General features: G+C 44.5%; 1 long non-coding RNA gene across 1 annotated transcript; it reads right to left on the bottom strand.

Moving 5' to 3' along the window:
• Positions 1 to 6455: 6455 nt before the first annotated feature.
• LOC308622857 lies at positions 6456 to 7129 on the bottom strand. Its single transcript, XR_014016692.1, has 2 exons — positions 7029 to 7129; positions 6456 to 6805 (listed from the first exon to the last, which is right to left on the bottom strand). It is a non-coding gene; the product is annotated as an uncharacterized lncRNA (long non-coding RNA).
• Positions 7130 to 7384: the final 255 nt, after the last annotated feature.

A 7384-nucleotide genomic window follows, 5' to 3' on the forward strand; every position in this document is an offset into this window, starting at 1 on the left:
TTGTCAGTCCCTGGAGAGGAAGGCAATAACGGTGCTCCCTGAGATGGGCACGTGAGCCAGAATGCCAAGAGTTCCATCAACCATGGGAAATCCAGAGGTCACTTGGACCAGAACGCCATTAACGATCACAGCAACACCAAAATGATACGTTCGTGGTGAGTGCACTGGTCTCCTAGGGCTGCCTTCCAAGTGCCACACACGGGGTGGACTAAAACAACAGAAATTTACTGTCTCTGGACTGGAAGTCCAGAGGATGTCAGCAGGGCTGGGCTCCCCATAAGTCCCATAGAGGAGGGTCCTTCCACACCTCTTCCTGGCTTCCAGTGCTGGTTGGTCAGCTGACCTTGGCCTTCCCTGCCTGCAGCTGCCCCTCTCCAGTCTCTGCCTGTCATTGCATGGTGGTTGCCCCGTGTGTGTCTGGTCTTCATACAGTGTTGTCCCCACTTCTTATCAGGACACCAGTCATATTGGATTAAGGGGCAACCCAACTCCAGTTTGACCTCATCTTAACTAGACTAATTACATCTGCAATGACCCTGTTTGCATATAAGGTTACATTCACAGGTACTGGGGTTAGGACTTCAACATAGTATTTGGGATGGGGGGACACATTTCAACCCATACAGGGAGCCAGGAGCCCCAAGCAAGGTAAAGTTGCTGAGTGACAAATACAGAGGTCTGGTGGCCAGGCATCCTCTGCTGGTCAGCTTTTGGAGATTCACTGCCCACTCTGGGCTCCTCTGTTAGGCTCCAATCCAATCACAGTCTTTCCCCAAACAAGGAAGAGGACAGAGGCACAAGATTCCACTCAGCTCATTATAACCACAGCCTGGTTCTGCTGCCCTAAGTTGACACTCGAATTTTCCCATCATACTATAAGATAGTTCCCTAGTTTATGCTAATTGATGGGTTAATTTCTAATTGGGTGATTTTCTCTGACTTCCCTCCTTCCAAGAGTTTAGAAGACACCTCACTGTTACCCCTAGGTACCACTGACATCTATAACTCTAGAATAGAGTTGAAAGATGGAAGATCAGTGTCAATATCACATGCATGGCGAACGGCTGGCTTTTTCAAGGAAAGCAGCTTTGCAGCCAGGACCCCGCGGACAGCGAGCTTTATCGTCTTTGCTCCGGTTGAAACTCTGAGCAAATCCCTTACTCAGAATGCCTTGGTTTCTTAACTGCAAGAGGATGACTTGTGTGGTACGCACTCACAAGTCATTTTATACCGAAAGTGGTCAACTTTGAGTGGACCTGTTTTTTTGTTTGTTTTAAATAAAGAGACGAACTTTTTAGAACACTTTGAGATTTACAGGCCTATTGTGAAGATAGTACAGAGAGTTTCCAGATACCTCACACCCAGGGTCCCCTATTATTAACATCTTACATTGGTAGGGTACAGGTGTCACAATTAGTGAACCAATATTGATACATTCTTATTGACTAAAGCTCCTACATTACTCAATTTTCCCCTAACATCCTTCTTCTGGTCCGGGGTTCCATCCAGGACACCCCATTACATGTAGTCGTCATGTCTCCTTAGGCTCCCCTTGGCTGTAACAGTTTCTCAGTGTCCCTGTTTTTGATGACCTCAACAGATTTGAGGATTGCTGAGCAGGTGTTTTGTAGAATGTCCCTTCATTGGGATTTGTCTGATGTTTTTCTCATAATTAGATCAGGGTTACGAGTTTTTGGAGAAAGACCTCAGAAGTGATGTGCCATCATTATATTGTATCACGGTCACGTACCATCACTATGACTTATCACTGTTGATTTAACCTTGATCACGTGATGGAGGTCGGGTTTGTCAGGTTTCTCCATGGGAAAGTTACTCTTTCTTCCTCTCCCTTTCCATACTGTCCTCTCCGGTGGAAAATCGAGTGGGCACGTTTCTGAATGCTGTTTATATTTTAAACCTTGCGTCGCTCTGGCGGCCTGACTTCCCTTGGTGATGACAACCCACGTCTGCACACACACAGCACCTCCCACCCGCACCGTCTCTGTTTGATGCTGCAGACACCTCTTTCACGCTCTTTCTCCTTTCCTGTGCACAGCTTGCCCTTGCGTCTGGCCAGTAAGTCTGTATTGCACTTTGAATAAATATCCTCACGGCGCAAGATCATGGCAAGTTTCCGTGACCTGGGGTGAGGAGGCTGTGAGCTGCTGAGGAAGGTTTGTTTGGTTTGTTTAGTGCTATCAGCTGTGACACAGGTAGCAGCTAATTCGCACATCAATGTCTGTAGTGTAATTATCACCTCAGTTAAAACATCAGAGCCTGCTGGCAAGTATCATTAAGTTTAAATTGGATCCCTGGGCAACGTTTCTAATTACAATATTTGAACTTTTTAAATGAACTTGTAGAAAGATTAGTTTCATGCTGTACTTACTGATTTCTTCCTATTGGACAGGAATAGGTACAATGTACCCTTGAAGTAAATGATCATTCTTTCCTTGTAGCACTAAGGTGAGCTTATGAGTATGATCAATTAAAGTAATTACATCTTGCTTCTTACTAGAAGATATTAGATTCTAATTATTATGTAGTATAGTACATATAATATCTAATATATAATAACATATTCATAAGTATATTTAAATATTTATACATTTATAGGTAAATATAATATATTATATAGAATTATTTTGTTATATTATGTTTCATATTATATCTTATATTCTATATAATCTATTATAACATTCTATATTCTATATTATATTATACATTCTTATTGGAAAATATATATACATGCATATACATATATACAATATCGTCTTGGTTGAAAATCTGAAAGTGAGGAATGGAAGATGCCATTTCAGAGCAAGGTTAGATTACACTATGCAAAGTAGCAAAGGTACATAGGATATGAAAGAAATCAGACTACAGGGAAGTCATATTTTAATTAAAATACAAAATGTAATCCTTGGTATTGGCCCTATGCTTTTTAGGTTCTTGCTGTGCAGGCGTGGCAAACAGGGAGGGCCTGTTGAGAATGCGAGCCTTTCCAGGATGACCTTCCCCATGGCCACAGTGTATGGCTGGGCAGGCTGTGCACTGCACAACTCCAGGGGGTGCCATTCATACAGAGACTATAGTGTAGACTATACTGAGATGCTCCAGGAGTTATACTATGAGGCTCTGGATCTCCCATAAATTGTGCATGCAACAGGGAGTTTTTCTGAACATTTTCTTCATTCTCTCTTCCTTTTATCGATTAATGGTACTCATGGGTTATTAAAATTTAATGATTTACCCATCTGGTATGGAATCTGTTTGGATCATCCACACCTGAGGAGGGCAGTCTGACCATTTACCATCATTTGATTCTTTTGCACTACATCTTTGTTTTCAATCACTCAACAAATAGGTACCAGTATTTCAGTCTATGCCTCCCCGTGGGCTATCCTTCTCTTTTTTTTTTTTTTTTTTGCGGTACGCGGGCCTCTCACTGTTGTGGCCTCTCCCGTTGCGGAGCACAGGCTCCAGAGGCGCAGGCTCAGTGACCATGGCTCACGGGCCCAGCCGCTCCGCGGCATGTGGGATCTTCCCGGACCGGGGCACGAACCCGTGTCTCCTGCCTCGGCAGGCGGACTCTCAACCACTGCGCCATCAGGGAAGCCCTCCTCTTATTTTGAAGAGCAGACGTGGAGAATCTTTTATGTCCTGCAATCTACTGACCCACAAAGCATATCAAGGTGTGCCAAAATAAAGAACCACTTAAATTCACACTGGAAACTTGTACATAGGTGTTCACAGCAGTATTAGTATAACAGTAAAACCCAAATGTCCATCAACTGCTGAATACAGAAACAAAATGCGGTATGTCCATACAGTGGAATACCATTCTGCCATAGAAAGGGATGGATTGCCAATGCCTGATACAGCATGGCAGAACCTTGAAAAGAGTGAAAGAAGCCAGACACAAAAGCCTATATATTGTATGATTACATTTATATGAATGTTCAGAATAGGCAAATCTATAGAGACAGTAGATTCATGGTTGCCAGGGAGTAGGGGGAAGGGGATGAGGAGGGACCACTAGTAAATATGGGGTTTTGGGGGGGGAGGGTGGATAATGATGATGTTCTAAAATTAGATAGTGGTGATGTTGCGTAACTCCACGAATACACTACAATGGCCTGAATTGTACACGTTAAAAGGATGAATTTTATGGTGTGTGAATATGTCAATAAAGCCATAATGAAGACCTTTAAATCATATCGGAATCACGTAACTTTAGAGATGCATTTTAGAGGGCTCTAGACCAATTCGTCCTTTTACATTTGAGGAAAATAAGGTTCTAGAGCAGTTGATTGATTGCCAACAAGTCACCGTATGTTGATTGCTGCCTTGTGATTAAATTGTTAGGGAGCAGGTGTTTTTGTGAGGGTCCCAATTACATATAAGTGGCTACCGGTATATCCAGGAGATGGTCCTCACAGCAAATTACATTTCACAATTTAAAGTGCAGTTTTAATATACTCTTGAAGTTCCGCCATATTTATCACAGTTATATACCCCCATCTCCCAGGAAGTTAGGATATTAAGTTGTTAGAATGTAAAACCCATCAGCTGGCTCCCTTCCGATATTCTCTCTAGTAACTACACCGGCTCACTGGTTAGAGATAAATGTAAGACCTTCAGCTCATGCACTTTAAAAAGAATAAACCGTCAGAAACACAGAACTGTATTAAATCAATCAATACCATAAACATGTTAAAGGATACTTTAATCCCATTTCTAGGCCAGTAAAGACAAAGTTACAGAAAAAGGAGAGACCAAAGAAGGGAAATGAGGAGACAAGAAAGACCACCAGGCTCAGTGGTTAAGAATCCGCCTGCCAGTGCAGGGGACACGGGTTTGAGCCCTGGTCCGGGAAGATCCCACATGCTGCGGAGCAACTAAGCCCGTGCGCCACAACTACTGAGCCTGCGCTCTAGAGCCCACGAGCCACAACTACTGAGACTGCGCTCTAGAGCCCGCGAACCACAACTACTGACGCCTGTGCTCCAAAGCCTGTGGTCCGCAAACAAGAGAAGCCACCGCAAGGAAGAGCAGCCCCCGCTCACCGCAACTAGAGAAAGCCTGCGCGCAGCAACCAACGCAGCCAAAAATAAATAAATAAATTCATAAAAAAAAAGAAGACCACCAAAGATGGGGATAAAGAAAAGGGTCTCCTGCCATTCAAAACCTCCTCCCCCTTCTGTTGAAGGAGCAACAGATTCGAAACCCCTGCAGTGGCCCACCCCTGCCCCCATGACACGGGAGTTCTGGCCCAAGGTCACCTGGACCAATCCTCCTCTGCAGACCCAGGGGCGGTGACCTTTGGCGATTTCTCTACTGTTGCTGCTGGGAGCATCGGAAGCTGAGCTGGAATGCCAGGGGAATCACTGAGGCAATTAACCCCGGAAATCGGGATTTATGGAGAGAACTGTCTTCCAGCTAAAACGGCACTGATTTTGTTAACCTTGGAGCAATCTTCTCCAAGGCCTCCCCAGTTCTAAAATTCCTTTCATCTAGAATCTTAAGAGTGGAAGGCGAGAGCAAACCACCACTTCATTGAGGAAAACTTGCTACAGGTTAGATAAGATTACAAGGCTCCCTGAGGACCTTATCCCCACAAGGGCATAACATTTGTTTTTGGTTTTGCTTTTTTTAACTTTTTATTTCATATTGGAGTATAGTGGATTAACAATGTTGTGATCGTTTCAGGTGTACAGCAAAGTGATTCAGTTATATGTATACATGTATCTATTAAGGGCCTAACATTTGAGTCCAATAATCAAGGAGTCTATACTGGACACCTTCTGGGGGTCAGGTGGGGAAACTCATTGTTTACACTGATTTCAAAATATCTGAATAAACGAAAGGCTGGCATAGGGTGGGGTGTAGGGAAGAGAAGATGCTCCTGTTAGGATTGTGAGGTGGTTGTGGTACATGCCCCAGGCTATCAGTCACGCCTCCCCCACCCCTGCCCTTGTCCCTAACATAGACCTCACACCCCTCTCTATGTCTCCCTCACTTCAGCCCACTCACCTGGGGAAAGCAGCCCCCTCCCAGCTTTAGGGTTGATTTTATTTAGACCACTCCAATATGGTAATTTCAACTCCCTTACCAGGAACTGCTTCAGGGTCTCAGCCCATCGGTGCGTGGCCTTGACCTGGGCCCGGTGTTGATTGTGAGCTGGGCCCATGATCCAATCCTATTGACAAGAAAGATTTCTGCCCCATGGCCAGGGGAGGCACCTCCCTCCTGCCGGATGGGAACAAGTAAGCCTGATGTCCCAGTAGCCAAAGAGGGAAGCCTGCCTGAGCACAAGGCCGACACATGAAGCAGAACTAAGAAAATTCCAGAGAAACTGAGCAAGGGCCCTGCCCAGAGCATACCTGGAACATATTATAGTCTCTAGACATCCTGTCACATGCATTTCTTTACTTCTTTGTTTTTTTTAAAAAAATTGTGGTAAGATATACACAGGTTAAAACTGACCATCTTAACTATTTTTAAGTGTACGGTTGAGTAGTGTTACCTATATTCACATTGTTGTGCAACCAATCGTGCAAAGCTAAAACTCCATACCCAGGAGACACAGGTTCGTGCCCCAGTCTGGGAAGATCCCACATGCTGCGGAGCGGCTAGGCCCGTGAGCCATGGCCACTGAGCCTGCGCGTCCGGAGCCTGTGCTCCACAACGGGAGAGGCCACAACAGTGAGAGGCCCGCGAACCACAAAAAAAAAAAAAAAAAGAAAAAGTGAAACGGGACATCATTACAGAGCCTATGGACATTAAAAGGAGTATTGTAGGGCTTCCCTGGTGGCGCAGTGGTTGGGAGTCCGCCTGCCGATGCAGGGGACATGGGTTCGTGCCCCAGTCCGGGAAGATCCCACATGCCGCAGAGCGGCTGGGCCCGTGAGCCATGGCCGCTGAGCCTGCGCGTCCGGAGCCTGTGCTCCACAACTGGAGAGGCCACAAGAGTGAGAGGCCCGCATACCACAAAAAAAAAAAAAAAAAAAAGGAGTATTGTAAACAACTCTATGTCCACAGTTTGATAACCTAGATGAAATGGACCAATTCCTTCAAAGACACAGTCGGCCAAAACTCATACAAGAAATAGACAATCTGAATAGGCCTATATCTTTTAAAGAAATTGAATCAATAATTAGTAACCTTTTGAAACAGAAAGCACCAGGCCCAAATGGGTTCACTGGTGAATTCTACCAAACATTTAAAGAAGAAATTATACCAATTCTCTATAATCTCTTCCAGAACATAGAAGTAGAGAGAATACTTTGTAAGTCATTCTATGAGACCAGCGTTGCCCTAATACCAAAACCAAAGATATCACAAGAAAACTACAAACCAACATCTCTTATGAACATAGATG

The sequence above is a fragment of the Mesoplodon bidens genome (genome assembly GCF_964165515.1).
Source record: "Mesoplodon bidens genome assembly, chromosome: 9".
In the NCBI taxonomy this organism is placed as follows: domain Eukaryota; kingdom Metazoa; phylum Chordata; class Mammalia; order Artiodactyla; family Ziphiidae; genus Mesoplodon; species Mesoplodon bidens.